Genomic DNA, 15645 nt, shown 5'->3' on the forward strand with positions numbered 1-15645 from the left:
GGAATATACACATGAATGCATGTGCAAACAGAGGCCAGGAGAAGGCATTGGGTGACCCTGCAGCTGGACTAACAGACAGCGGTAAGCTACCAGGGGTGAACGTTGGGAACCAAGGTCAAGTTTAAGACAGAGAAGTAGGTTTTCTTTAATGCTGAGCCATCCCTCTATCCCCCTATTTCAGATTTTCTAGAGCAATAATTGAGGCTGGTGTTTTGAGACTGGAAACCCAGTATGGAAAATCATGGAAGTTTCACGAATGTTCTCTGATCAGGGCATGGTGGCACACACCTTTAATCCCAGTGCTTGGAAAGCTGAAGCAGGCAGATCTCTGTGGGTTTGGGGCCATCCTGGTCTACATGTCGAGTTCCAGGTCAGCTAGGATGTTTGAGATCCTGTCTCAAACAAATAAGACCTCCTGTAGACAAAACTAAGGGTTAAGCACCTCACAGACCTTACCTTTGCACACCTCCAAACAATACCAGGCATGGTTATCAATCACTGTGTTACAGGTGACAATACCAGGCATGGTTATCACTGTGTTATAGGTGACAATACCAGACTGTCGGGGGCCTCCACCATAATTAAGCTATAGCATTATCATGCCCTCATAGAGAAGATGTGACTCCAGGTCACATTGCTGAAACACCACCTCTTAAGATAGGAGGTGAGTTCCGAGGAAACAGACCTGCGGCTTATCTGCCTAGTCTAGGGCTTGGCTTGAACAATAGAAGGTGGAATGTGAAAGATAAAGTTAGAGTCTGCAGTTAGGTTACCAGAGGACACAGGATGACCCACCCATCCCACTGACCTTTGCTCCAACAGGCTCATCGAGGCTGCAGCACACCCCCATTCCTTCCCCTATATAAATCCCATTGGGATGGAATATAGTTGTTGCCTTTACCAGAATCCTGTCTTGGCGTCTTTCTTCATATCTCCTGTTCTCATCTTTCCCCTAGGTGCCCTCCGCCCCCCACGTTGAATATCCTGAGGGTCGGGGCATTACCAGGCATGGTTATCAATCACTGTGTTACAGGTGACAGAACCAGACATGGTTATGATAACTGTGTTACAGATGAAGAAAAGGATGAAACAACTCACCTAACCCTAACCCTAACCCTAACCCTAAACCCTAACCCTAACCCTAAACCCTAACCCTAACCCTAACCCTAAACCCTAACCCATTTCAGCAGGAAATAATTCTGAGAATACTACGCCCCCCTTTCCCTACTGCTGATATTGAAGGATAATTTACACCTGTTAGAGTTAGTTTTCAATTATTTAGGGTTGGGATTGGAAGGAGGTGTTCAGACATGGGCATCTCTTTCAGATTAAGTTTAGGGTTTAGATGGGATAGATACACTTACAATAGGATATAGGTAGATTATAATTTGTTTATCATTGTCTATGTGCATACGCTTTATATATGTTTGAGACATTTTGTACATTGGCACAATTTAGTTTTGTTTTAAGTCTAAGTCTTTTCTTTAGAATAAAAGGGCAATTGCAGGGAGAGATCTTATGTACCCATAATTCTGAACACACCTGTTTGGGTGTGGTCACAGGTATGTTGAACGTACAGCTGACAAAAGAGCTAGGGGGAGGAGACTCTCTCTTTGGGTTCCGGTTGTGGCCTGGAGAGCAGCCTGCGGACTTTTGGTTCTCAGCTTTCTTGGTTTTTGCCTCTCTCTCCCAGACACGAACTGGAGGTAGCTCTAAACCCAGACGCCGCTCCAGTCATGGAGAGGCATTCAGAAGACCAAGTCCTGGCTCTAGCAACTAGAAAGCAAATTTGGGGTAAAATCACGTTTACTTCCTTCTCTTTCTTCTCTCCATTCTCTCGGGTTCCAGCCCCTGGCTCACCCCCACCCCTAGCAGCAGCAGGAGCCTGTAGGTATCTAACACCCTGAGAAAAAGGACCTGTCTTCCCAGCTCTGACCTCAAGAGGAGACAAATGTCCGCTGCCTTTCCTTCTTGTCTGTCCAGCTCACGAGTGGCATTCTGAGAAGTATACAAGAGAGTACATATATAGTTCCAGCTTCCTAAGCAGAAAACAGGCAAACAACACAGACATCAAAACACACATGCATGGGTGCAACACATACACACACACACACACACACACACACACACACACACACACACACACACACACACACACACATACACACACACACACACACCTGACAGTGAGTTAAAAAGTGCCAGGGATATGGCAGAAAGAAACACCTTGGGAAAGTTCATGCACGCCTAGGTAAACATCCAAGTCACACAGACTTGGTTCTGACCCTAAACAGCAGCCAGGTCCGGCACCGGCCACTAGGTGGCACTCAAAGCAGACGGCTCTGAGTCCAAATGCACACTTTCAAAATGGCCCTGACATAGGAACCACACACAGGAGGGCTATAGCTCGGTTGGTTTGCTACTCGCCTGGCATCTCTGTGAGGCCCTGGGTGCCTGAAGGATGGACGCTATCTAGCTAGGTGTGGTGGTTCACTCCTGTAACCTAGCCACTTGGGTGGCTGAGTGAGAAGGATCTGGGATTCAAGGACAACATCAACTATTATAAGACTGTCTCAAACGGCAACAACCACTTTAGATAAATCTGAATCCAGATGGGTTGTTTGTACACGAAAACACAGATAGAAAAAAATTCTCCACAGCATTTAAAGAGGCCCCTGTGTCTTCTAGTATGATCAAAAAGTCCAGGTTGCAGCCTAAAATGACTCAGAGTACAAATGAGCCAGCTAACTCCCAGCTACAACAGTAAGATGCAGCACTGACAAGATACAGGCATCAGAATTAGCAGCGAGACCTTTAAAGTGCTCACTGTGAAAGCGTGCTGAAGCCAGCTTGAGTCGAAGATCCCCGAAAGACATGGAAAAACCCAGAGTGTTCAGCAAAGAAATAGCAGGCAGCGATACCCCACTGTAGAAGACAATACTTAGACAACTCATTGAACACAAGACAGTCAGGCTGGTTCCTCCATATGGTCTCCATGCCTAGGTTCTAGAGTCTCCCATACAGGAAGGCACTCTGCAGGTGGAAACATAAACACCAACCCAGCCACAAAAACCTTGCTCTACCACCTGTCCTGCCTGAAAGATATGCTGGGCATCGGTGGAACAAAGCTTATAGGGGTAACCAGCCAACTCTGGATTTCACTTAAGACCCACTCTCTAAGATGGAACCCATGCACGGCACTCTTTGGGTGACCGAGAACCAGAGACTGGATAGCCCAAGGACCTAGGGTAAAAACAGTATTACTAGTTTAAAAAAGGGGGAGGAAAGTAGTGATAAAGTGACTCCTAATGATATTCTATGATATACTCATAGACTCATAGATCGGTGCCTTGCTCAGCCATCATCAGAGACGCTTCCTCCTGATGCAGACGGGAGCAGATACAGAAATCCAGAGGCAGATACTAAGCAGAGAGAGAGGGGGGAGGCAGATAGACAGACAGACCTTCGAACACTAAATGGGATGTCTCCATCCAATCCCTCCCCCTCAGAGCTCAGAAAGAAAGAAAGAGTGTAAGAGCCAGAAGGGATGGAGGAAGCTGGGCGAGCAAGTGTTGGGATCGATCATTGTTATTTAAAACCTCTTGTAAGTGGCCGGGCGTTGGTGATGCACTCTTTTAATCCCAGCACTTGGGAGGCAGAGGCAGGTGGATCTCTGTGAGTTCGAGGCCAGGCTGGTCTACAAGAGCTAGTTCCAGGACAGCCTCCAAAGCCACAGAGAAACCCTGTCTCGAAAAACCAAAAAGAAAAGAAAAAAAAAAAAACCTCTAGTAAGTATTGTCAGTCTTTTTAAAGAATAGTCCCCTCCCCAGCTTCCTAATGAATAGAACCTGGGCTCACAGGAATAGCTGATAGCAATCTACAGTTAGGTTACTCAACCCTCCTTCTTGCAATTATGATACTTAGCACTAACATATCTTCATTCCTGCTGCTCAGCCTCAGTGGTGGTTGGCCAGCACCCCTCGGTACGTGACCAAAAAAAATCCACACTCCTGGGTAGGTGACCAAGAATACTCCTCAGCCGATTACCAGGCACCGACCCCTCCCTTATTATCCTGCATCCCCCTACCTCATTTCCCCTATTTAAGCCTGTACAGAACTCTCATTAAACGACAGCTTGATCGGAAGGTCTGTCTGGCTGTCTATCTCTCTCGTGTTTCTTGTCTCATTCATTCCAGGTTCCTGTGGGCTCGAACCCGTTGTGCCCTGCTGGCCAAGGCAACAAGGCCCTCTGAGTCAGCATGGGCAGAGCTCACACGACCTCACAGAGACTGAAACAGCATGCGCAGGACCTGCACGGGTCTGCACCAGGTCTTCTGCAGATATGCTATTGATGGGGGAAGCCCTTCTGTGTATTTGTCAATAAATCACTGTGGACCAATAGGGAAGCAAGGTAGGTGGGACCAGGAGTCTAGGAGGATTCTGGGAAACGTAGTGACGAGAGTCGTCGCCATGTGACCTCGGGGGAGGAAAGGGCGGGTCAGGATGACGTCTTCGGAAAGATAAGTCCTTATAGAAATATATGTTAGTAATTATGGGTTAATAAACAAACAAGTCAGAGCTGGCAGATTTGAAACCATAGCAAATGGCCAACAGCTTCATAATTAATGTAGTGTCTCTTGTGTTATTTGGGGGGCTAAGGCAGCAACAGGACCCAGGCAGCTGGCGGGAAGACTACACGTTACATATTATGGCTTCCAATTTAGTGGTTTTTTTTTTTTTATGGGGACCCCTGAGTGTGTGAACAGAGCCTTCTGAGACTCTTTTCCTGTTTATTTGTCTCGTCCAACTTCGATATAATCGTTTTATCTTCTATTTTCTTTGGTTATATTTTATTATCTCTAAGAAGCCTGTTCTTTTCCAACGAGAGACAGAAGGAGACTGTGCATCCGGATGGGAAGGGAGGTGGGGAGGAACTGGGAGGACTTGGGAGAGGGAAAACCATAGTCAGCACATGAGAAAATAATCCACTGTCAATAGAAAGAAAAAAAAAAGTCAGCCTGCAAAATGCTCGCCACGGAAGCATGAGAACATGAGCTTTGATGGGGGACGTCCTTCTGTATGCTGTGAGTATATGCTTCTCCTATTGGTTGATGAATAAAGCTGTTTCACCCAATGGATAGGCAGGATGCAGCCAGGCAGGGCTGCCAGACTAGGAGAAGGCTAGGAAGAGAAACTCGGAGAGTGGCCAGGGAGACGCCATGTAGCCGCCGGACATGGAACTTTACAGGTAAGCCACATAGTTTAATAGAAATGGGTTAATAATTATGACAGAGCCAGCCAGTAAGAAGCCTGAGCCACTGGCCAAACAGTTTATAATTAATATAACCCTCTGTGTGTTTATTTGGCTGTGGGACCAGGTGGGACAGAAACCTCTGCTCATATAGTTTGACTCCCCGGAAACCGCCTTAAACAGAATGGAAGCTCTCGGGTCCCAGCACTCCTACTGCAGGATGGGAGGTGGAGACAGGAGAATCCCCTGGAACACTGCCGGTCAACAAGCCTGGCACACACACCAGAGAACAGGACACCCTGTCTCAAAGCAAGCTGCCAGGCAAGGTCCAACACCCGAGGCTGTCCCCTGACCTCTGCATGTGCCCCACGGCACATGCGTGTCTGCACTCACACGTGAACAGAAACACATGCACTTACACGTGTATGAACACACACACACACACAGACTTAAGTGGGGGGGCAAGATGGGCTCTGCAGGTAAGTAAAGGCTCCTGAAGCGTGAGCCTGGCGACTTAAGTTTGATCCTGAGAACCCATCAAAAAGTGGAAGGACAGAACCAACTCCATAAAACCCGCCTCCTAAGCTCTGCGTGCACGCCGCGAGACACGCACTTGCTCGTGGTGTGTTAATTTCTAGAGAAAAAGATAGCTGGATTTTGATGCATATTTTGTGGCTATCTGTTCCGTTTTCACACAGGGTCTCACACATCCTGAGTGGGCCTCAGACTCACTGGGTAGCCAAGGTGGCGCCGTCAATTTTCTATTGCCGTGAAGAGACACTATGACCAAGGAAACTTACGTAAGGAAGCATTCAATTGGGGGTTCGCTGACAGTTTCAGGGGGTTGGTGTGTGGCCATCATGGTGAGGGTACAACAACCAAAGCCTCTATGTGACCCACTATTATCAGAGAGAGAGAGAGAGGGAGAGGAGAAGGGAGACTAGGCCTGTTTGGGGCTTTTGAGACCTTAGAGTCAATTCCTAATGACATCCCTCCTCCAACAAGGCCACACCTCCTCCAACAAGGCCCTACCCCCTACAACAAGGCCACACCCCCTACAACAAGGCCACACCCCCTACAACAAGGCCACACCTCCCAATCCTTCTCAAAGCACTTCCACTACCTAGGGACCCAGCACTCTGACATACAAGCCTATGGAGACCATTCTCCTTCAAACCATCACACAAGGATAAGGCTGAGTTCCTCCCAGTCTTCTTGTTCCCACCATCCCAGAACTGGATTACAATCGTGTATGCTACCACACCCAGTTTATCTGGTGCTGAGACCGGAAGCTGGGGATGCATGCCCATGCCCTGGATATGTGCTGCTTTTAACATATATGCTCTATCAATTGTTTTTGCCCACCCTATAGACCAAAAAATGGTTTTTTACATTATGAAATTTCTGGGGGGGGAAACAACCTGTTTTAAAAGAATGAAAGGAAAACCAAACTATGACGAGTAAAATTGCATAAAATGTAAATTTCCATGACTATAAATAAAGGTTTTATTGGAACACAGCTATATGCTCATACTTTACACCATGGTTTCTTGGCACCACCGTGGCATAGTTGAGTGGTAGCAATGGAGGCTGACCCAGAAAGCCTAAAATACTTACTGTTTAGTCCTTTGTAGGGAAAAAAATCTTACTGACCCTCGCTCAAAAGTATAAGAAAAATTGAAACATTATTGCCCAAATCAAGCCTTGGATTATGGCTACAGACTGGAATTTTGTATGAATTTTATGCTATTAGATATTGGGTCTTGTTTAAATACTATGGAGAATTTTTTATGTTTGTGGTTTAGCATGCAATTTACATATCTATACATATACATATATATTCATTCTTATTCCAGAGTGTATGTATTCACATTTCATATATATATATGAACCTATGTTCTCTTTCTCTCACTTCCTCCCCTCTACAAACTTTCTAACTCCACCCCACCCCTGTTGAGCTTTGTCTAGACCCAGTGGAATCTGGTTATTGGAAGTTTTTTCCTAGTGTGGCACTTAAATGCAAAAAGAGAGTAGCTAGGGATTTATGTGGCCAAAAGATCAAGAGAGAAGAATTAACACATGAAAGTAACAGGCATTAACAGGGCCAAATAGAATTCAAATACTAATGGTGGAGAGAATTTGGTAATATACTCTCATTTTTACAGCTGATACAGTTTTGCAGAGTTAGTGCAGGTTATAGTTAATCTCAGCTGTCTAGCTGGTGGGATCTAGACTGACCTCTGGGCAAGCCTGTGACGATCTACCTGAGGTTAATCCAAGTAGGAAGACCTGCCCAGTGGGTCCCAGAGTGAACACGGCGTCCACGGCTCTCAGTTCCTGCCACCGTGACCTCTCCATGGTGGACCGAGTGCCCTTGGACTGTGAGCTGAAAATCCCCTTCCCCACTTCTTTTGACTCAGCAACGATGGAAGTAATTAAGGAGTATCTGCTAGGAGGAGCGTGCTGATGGGAGATGATGTCATCCTGAAATCTGTCCCTTATTGGTTGTTGAATAAAGCACCGTTGGCCAATAGGGAAGCAAGATAGGTGGGACTAGGAGTCCAGGAGGACTCTGGGAAGGAGAAACACAGGGAGCCACGATGTAGCCGTCATAGGAGTAAGAAGTCCGGACCCTTTTCTCCGCTAAGAGAAATACTTAGATTAATAATTATGGGGTAAATACTTAAGTCAGAGCTAGCCAGTAAGAAACAAGCAAACAGCCAACAGCTTCATAATTAATACAGCGTCTTGTGTGTTATTTGGTGACTGCAACGCAGCAGAGCCCAGGCGACTGGTGGGGAAAAACCAAAGCGGCTGGTGAGGAAAAGGCTTCACCCTACAGCGCGTTCATCTCTGTTCAGAGGTTTCACATGCTGCATCACGGCATTCCGAGAAAACTGGAGTTCGTTTTTCTGGGTCTATTGCCTTCTTTTTTTCTCCCTGTTATTAGGAATCCAGGGCCTCAATGCTCTAACCCTGAGCTACGTCCCTCAGTCCTAGACTGCCTTTTAACACAGTTACACGCACACCCGGAATCCCAGTGCCTGGGAGGTAGAGGCAGGAGGATAAGACAGTTGTAGTGTGTGCATGGTCATGCAGCCAATTCGAGACCACACTGAGCTACATGAGGTCCTGTCTCCAACCCAATCAGCTAAGAAGAAAGGCCTGCGTCCCAGCAGGGAGAGTAAGACTCTCCCCTTTGCAGATGCTAACAATTGTGATGTGAGATGTTGATGAAGCACCGAACAGTTGGACATCATCTTATTTAAAGCCTTCTGATCACAGACATAATGAGGAAGCAAAGGGAGAGAGAGCAAATTCAGCACAAGAGAAACCTTGTATTATCCGTGGCTTTAGCTGCAGCAACGAGCAGATAAAAAAGCACCGTGTTGATTGTTTGTAAGTGTGTAGGTAGATCAGACTGAACAACAACAATAACAAAAAACCCTCACTGTGTAGTTGAGGATGTCTTTGAATTTCTGATCCTCTTCCCTGCTCCCAAGTGCTGGGACTATAAGTGAGCACAGCCACATCCACACTGCTACACAGCCACGGCCACCATCTGTCCTCAGTGTTCTACGTGTCTTGTTCTGGACTCATCAAATGTCGAGTCTTCACTCTTCTCTTCCATCCCCTGTGCCCACCACCCTGCTTTCTGTTTCTGTGAAACCGGCATCTCCAGGCATCTGTCTGTCTTATGGAGTGCAATCATATGGGGTCTGTCATTCTGCAAACAGCTGATGTCACCTAGTAGGTTCCTCCATGTTGAGGCATATGCCAATATTTCTTCTTTGTTATGGCTCAGTAATAACCATAATATGAATATGCTACTTCCGTTTTCAGTGGGAACTTAGGTTGCTCTCCCCTGGTTGGCTATTGTGACTAGTGTCTGCTATTAGCATGGGTTATAGATTTCTCCTCTCGAGTTTGCCTTCAATTCTTTGGTGATCCCATCTATCTATCTATCTATCTATCTATCTATCTATCTATCTATCTATTTATCTATCTATCTATCATCAATCTAATCTCTCTTTATCATCTATCATCTATATTATCTGTCATCTAATCATGTATATAATCTGTCATCTATCTATCGTCTACCTACCTATCTATCTATATTCTGAAGTGGAATCGACAGATCATATGGTAATAATATTTTAAAAACTTTATGTATAGGTGTGCTTTGCCTACAGGCATATCTGTGCACCTTGCATGTACCTGATGTCCAAGGAGGCCAGAGAAGAGTGCTGTATCTCTTGGAAACGGAGTTACGGTGGTTGTTGTCATGTGAATGCTGGGAATTAAATCTGGGTTTTCTGGAACAATAGCCAGTGCTCGTAACTGCTGGATCATCCCTCTAGCCCTAGTAATAACTCCTCCTCCTCCTCTTCTTGTTTTTGTTTTTTTGTTTTTTGTTTTTTTTTGAGACAGGGTTTCTCTGTGTACTTCTGGCTGTTCTGGAACTCTGTAGACCAGGCTGACCTCAAACTCACAGAGATCCGCTTCCCCCTGCCTCCCCTGTGTTGGGATTGAAGATCTGCAACACCATGCCTGCCGCTGATGGCATTCTCTATATATCATCTTTCAAACTCGTTTTACCCCAGGTCCTCTGTGCTGTACCTTTGAGGATACTGGTTACAGGACTGTGCTCAGTGACACAGTGACAGTCCTCTCTGTGATGCTGGCCACTCATGGCTCATCTCTACTTAGTCAGCCGTTACTCCTCCACATGGGGTCTTACTGTATGCTTGTCTTCCACACTAGTCTCCAAGCAGGCTTTCAGACATGTGGAAAGTATTTCTGTTACCACAGACACGGTCTCTCTCTGTAGCTCGGCTTACATTTATTTAACTTACCATTCTCCCGCTCAGACTACAGTGTACAAAGCACACCTAGCTTGGGAAGCTACGCTTTGCAAACCAGTTAGTAAAGAGATGCAGTGCCCATTTGCTTTGGACCGGCATCCGTTTCCCTCTCCCTTGCCTCGGCCTAACACAGCTATAACCACCTCCAACCTCTGGACTCAACATGCAGCTGCATCTTTGATGATACCAACCCAATATGAACACACTACACGTGTGGGCGCTCTTCTGTAAGGGATGACTCATAGGCGCAGGCACCTTCACGTCTGGTTCCCATGGTTACTGGGGCAAAGGGAAGAGCCCGGCTGCTGGATCATGCAGGGAGCTTTATGGTCAGGCATTTAAAATATAAAAAAAAATATCATGGCACACCTCAATCTGCTTCTGTTAACCGGGTCTTGTTGCACAATCCTAGCCCGCCACGAGGGAGGCTAGAAGTTCTGTCTGTGCATCGAGGAAAAGAAGCAGGGATGGCGTAGATCTCCTGACTACTGACGTATTTCCTGGGTTCAAAACCTGGCAGTGGGTTCCCCAGCTTACACAGCCAGGTTCAAAATCAACGCGGTGCCCTCTAACTTGTTCCGACTCTGCATCTATCGCTCAGGGCATGCTTAGTTCCGGGCCATTCTCTTTACAATATGAAAAAAAAATTGTGTTCTTTCGCAGGCTTTCTCCACGAATCTCTCCTCGGCCCCTGGCAACCACAAACTTAGTTTCTGACGCTACAGATTTGCTTCTTACGGTTCCGGACGGTCCTGGACGTTTTGTGAACGAGAATTCCTGGACAGATTCTGCAAAGGCAGCGGCGGTGATGTGGACGGGTTGGGACCCCGCAGGTCCAGAGCTAGTAGCTACATCTCAGCTAGCTTTCCCCGCCCTCTTCTGTGTCAAAACTAACATCCGGTGACTAACAGGTGAAAACCTTTCGGAACGCATTAACTCAGCAGATCGCTGGCTTCCACCGACCTCGAAGCTAAGGGTGTCATCAGAGAGCCCCCGAGGCCTATAAAGAAAGCTTCTGCACCTTTCTCTTCTAATCGCCCCTCTGGGGTATCACCCACCTGCTAGGGCGTGGTCCAAGAATGGGTCGTGTGAGCAGAATTCCGAGTGCTTGTGAGGAAACTCCAAGGAAACGGGACGAGTCTTGTGATCACAGTTTTTTCAAAACAACCGTTCTTGGAATGTGTTTCCAATGCCCTTCCTAGGTGTAAGGATTCAGGTGTTAGGCTGGCCTGCCCCTGTCACCTGGCAGAATGCACTCAGGCAGCACCCTGGTCAGCCCTGGTGCAAAGGACCCCTCTAAAAGATCTCAAGCCCACTTACTCTCTCTTTCTGCTCTCTCTTTCCCCAACTTCCCCCTTCCCCTCGGTTCCCCTGGGGCAGACAGGATTTTTCCTGCTCCCTCTTCTCTCTCTCTCTGTCTCTTTACCTCTTTCTCTCTCCTTCCCCCTTTCCTGCCCTTTCTTATTAGTTAATTAATTAATCTATTTATTATTTTTGGTTTTTCGAGACAGGGTTTCTCTGCATTGTTTTGGAGGCTGTCCTGGAGCTAGCTCTTATAGACCAGGCGGATCTTGAACCCACAGAGATCTGCCTGCCTCTGCCTCCTCCGGAGTCAGCAGCTGGGATTAAAGGGCGTGAGGCACCACCTCCCGGCCTTTTTCCTCCCTTTTCTAATAAAACTTCTCACTTAAGCTCTGTCTGCCTGGAGTGTTCTGGAGTGTATTTCCCTCCGCCTGGGTCACCCTTGCCCGCCATGGAATCCAACAAGGGTCCCCCATGTAAGGTTCCCTTCGAGTTTTATCCTAACACCCAGGTGTAGAGAGATAGGAGTGAGTTTACTTCAGATGATCTGTTACAGCCGGCTGTTGTTGTTTAAATGCCTGTATGCAAAAAACATGTCTCCGCCATGAGCAGCTTGTCCTCGTGACTGTAAGCTCTACTCAGGTGACCTTTCTTAACCCTCAGGAGCATACATTGACGGAAGCTCTGAATAAAGCTGACTGACTATTACATGAGACTTTAGTCCACCAGGTCCCACTGCCTCTAGAGCGATGACACCCACCGATGTATTTTAACCCGTCTTGATTTATGGCTTTCTTGGTCCTGTAAAACTATACAACTTCATAAAACTGCTTCCATATGGGACCATGGAATTTGGGGGAACCTAAATTCCCAGGCCACGGTCACTCAAACTTGGCCCTAGGATAAACTATCTTTTATTCCCTTTAGAGAGCTGTGGGGTTTTTTTTTCTTTTTGCATTGGCAACTTGGTACACACAAAGTCACATGTTACATGGCTTTTGCATCTGATTGCTTATTCTCAACATTGTGTTTTTGAGGCTCATATATGTTATAACATGAAGCAGTATATGTCCTTACTTATGGCTGAATAGTATCTGTCTGTGTAGGTATAACACATTTTGCTTATCTGCTCATCAATGATGGGATTTGAGTTCATTGCAGTTTTTGGCTAGAATGAATGATGCTACTTCTATAAACATTAGGTACCCCAAACTGTTTTCCAAACAATTGTTTTATTTTACAATACCAACCACCCACAAATCTACGAAGATACTAATTTTCCAAATGGGTAATGTTTTTTGGGGTCTTTTCATGTGCTTCGGAACATTTGTATACCTGGGGAAATATATAGTTGGGTCATCGGTTCATTTTAAAATCGAATTACTTTATATCATTGACTTATGAGTGCTCTATAAAATCAGAACACTGGCCCATTGTGTGTGGCTTACAAAATATTTCCCTTTCACTTTCTTGAGAGTGCCCTGGTCCTACAATTCTTTCCCTCGGGTAGCTGCCCAACCTCTTCCTTCCACAGTCCCAGTGACAAACTCACTGGGGGAACCAGGGAGCTCAGAAGGCTCACTTCCAGAGCGACGGGCAGGAGACTGTGGCAGGTGTGTGACGATTTAAAGCAGCCCCATGGAAGGTCAGTTCCCAGCATGGATAATAACTGCCACAGCTTTGTAGATGGAGTCCCCTCCCCTAAGCCTTCCCACCCACATCCTCTAGTGTTGTGGGATCCCTGCCTGGGTCCCGTCGCTGCTCTCTCTGCCCCCAAATAACACAAGAGAAACTATATTAATTACAAAGCAGTTGGCCATTTGCTATGGCTTCTTAATGGCCAGCTCTGTCTTAATTATTAACCCATAATTACTAATACATATTTTTTATAAGGTCTTATCTTACCAAGAATGCCAGACCTGCGACCTCTCTTCCCGGGATCTCAGGGCGACTTTCTACTCTTGACTACATTTCCCAGAATCCTCCTAGACCCACCTATCTTGCTTCCCTATTGGCCAACAGTGCTTTATTTAATCAACCAATAGGACAACATATACACAGAAGGACTTCCCCCATCTCTCTAGCCCTTCCCAGAGCCCCCGGAGACTACTTGCAGTTAGGTCAGAATTGTAAACAAGGGCTAGGAGGTGGCTGCACTCTCAAGTGCAGGCCCCACATCCTCCCCGGCCCATCCAAAAGAGAACATGGGGGTAGGGTAGGGGGCAGGGGGGTGAGTGGGGGGGTCAATAAGCCCAGTTGTGCTTGTCTCTGGTGAGCAGGTACAGCAAACTCCTGGCTTGGAGGCCAGTCCTGTGCAATCCGTCCTTTGAAACACACAAGCTTGCAATTCAGATGAAATCCAATTTATCTATTTTCTCTGGCTTGTCCTGCTGGATGAACCCGATGTCTCACTCGAGATCACAAAAGTTTGTGCCTCCGTTCCAAGGGCTTCGTAATTTTAGCCTTTATTCACATCTTCGAGTTACCCTATAACACGTACTTAGATACTGTTTGACACACAGGTGTGGATTCGCTATTTTGCATGAGCCTAGCAAAGTTGCCTCAGCACCAGTAGTTAATAAGAACATTGCCCATCCAGAAGAGGTCATAGCACTTCTGCCCATAATGTACTTTGTTCATTTTGGAATCATTTTGGAAACATCAGTATCTCACTGGTTCTAGATTTCTGTCCTATGGCAAAAACTACGTAGTCCGGTTTTTACACTTATGGCTGGGTTGGATAGTCTAAGTTCCTTGCATTCCCATGGGACTTTTTGTGGTCACCTTCACAGCTGTAAAAAACAACTGGAACTTTGATACAGACTGTGTGTGCGTAGGTTAATTTGGGGGCTGTTTTCATTTTTAACAATTTACTGTTTGAGAGAAGGTCTCCCTATTGGCCTAGGACATACTTCATCTAGGCTGGTCTTAGATATATAATCCTGCCTCAGCCTCCTGGATGCTGGGGTTATAGGCACATGCCACCACACTTTGCTTTCATTTTAACAATATATCTTGTAATCCGTTGTCACAGCAAGCGTCTCTGCGCTGTCTTTCAATTACATGTCCTAGTTTTTAATGTACAAGTCTTGGATTTGTTATAGTCATAACCGTTGCATTCTTTTTGATGTTACTGTAGATTGAATTGTTTTTTTAATTTGTTTTGGAATGCTCAATTGCTAGCATATAAAATGCTTTTTGGATATAAATCTTGTGTTTTACAACACTGCATCCTGGTTTATTATGTTTAGTAGGTTTTTGTATGAGTGTTCCTTCCTTAGGCTTTTTTAATATTATTATCTAGAACACCATGATATGACTTCGTGGACTTTTTTTTGCAGTGATTCAGATTTTCTGTTTACACTTGTTATAATTTTGCCTGTTTAAAATTTGTCCCTACTCTTGAAAAGCAACTTTACTTTCTCCCGATTTAACTTTCAATTTTTATTTATGTATATGTACACGTGTTTGCCGTTATGGGTTGTGCCTTTGGAGGTTAAAGAGGAGGGCACTGGATTCCTGGGGAGCAGCAGTTACAGGCAGTCACAAGCCTCAGTATGGATACTGGGAATTAAAACTCAAGTCCTCTGGAAGAGCAGCTATCTTGCCAGCTCCCAGGAGTACCCACCCACTCTTAACAGGTTACCTTTTTATTTTCTTTGTGAAAACAGGTAGGCTCTTTCAAGATACACCTGAAAGAGATTTAAGAAGAACTGCCTTTCCAGGATGCATGTTCGCAATCCCAGCATGGGAGCCTGTGGCAGTCAAGTCGTTAGAACATGTTCATATCGCCGGGCATTGGTGGCGCACGCCTTTAATCCCAGCACTCAGGAGGCAGAGGCAGGCGGATCTCTGTGAGTTCGAGACCAGCCTGGACTACCAAGCGAGTTCCAGGACAGCCTCCAAAGCCACAGAGAAACCCTGTCTCGAAAAACCAAAAAAAAAAAAAAAAAAAAAAATGGGTAAACGCTTGAAATGTAAATACTTGGTTGCACTAGTCATTTTTAAGCAAAATCTCAAACCTGATTATCATCACGTCTTTGATAATTACCAGACTCATCACCAACGCAAAGGAAACTTCCTTTTAGTTTTGGAAAAGATCAGGCTCCTCCCTCAAGATAGAGCAGACTGCGGCATCTTCTGCCACACCCCAAGCACCCCCCCCCATCCGGGAACACCTGACTTTTTGGGGTGTCCTCGGAGCTAACAGCCACAGTCTTCATCAGA

At 45.9% G+C, this 15645-nt stretch overlaps 1 long non-coding RNA gene across 1 annotated transcript; it reads left to right on the forward strand.

The window, feature by feature from the left end:
* The first annotated feature begins 5094 nt into the window (after positions 1 to 5094).
* LOC110342719 lies at positions 5095 to 11430 on the forward strand. The gene is made up of 3 exons (XR_002384873.2): positions 5095 to 5248; positions 5950 to 6051; positions 10780 to 11430. It is a non-coding gene; the product is annotated as an uncharacterized LOC110342719 (long non-coding RNA).
* The last annotated feature ends 4215 nt before the right edge of the window (positions 11431 to 15645 follow it).

This window comes from Mesocricetus auratus, unplaced genomic scaffold, assembly GCF_017639785.1.
Source record: "Mesocricetus auratus isolate SY011 unplaced genomic scaffold, BCM_Maur_2.0 Super-Scaffold_2245, whole genome shotgun sequence".
Taxonomy (NCBI): domain Eukaryota; kingdom Metazoa; phylum Chordata; class Mammalia; order Rodentia; family Cricetidae; genus Mesocricetus; species Mesocricetus auratus.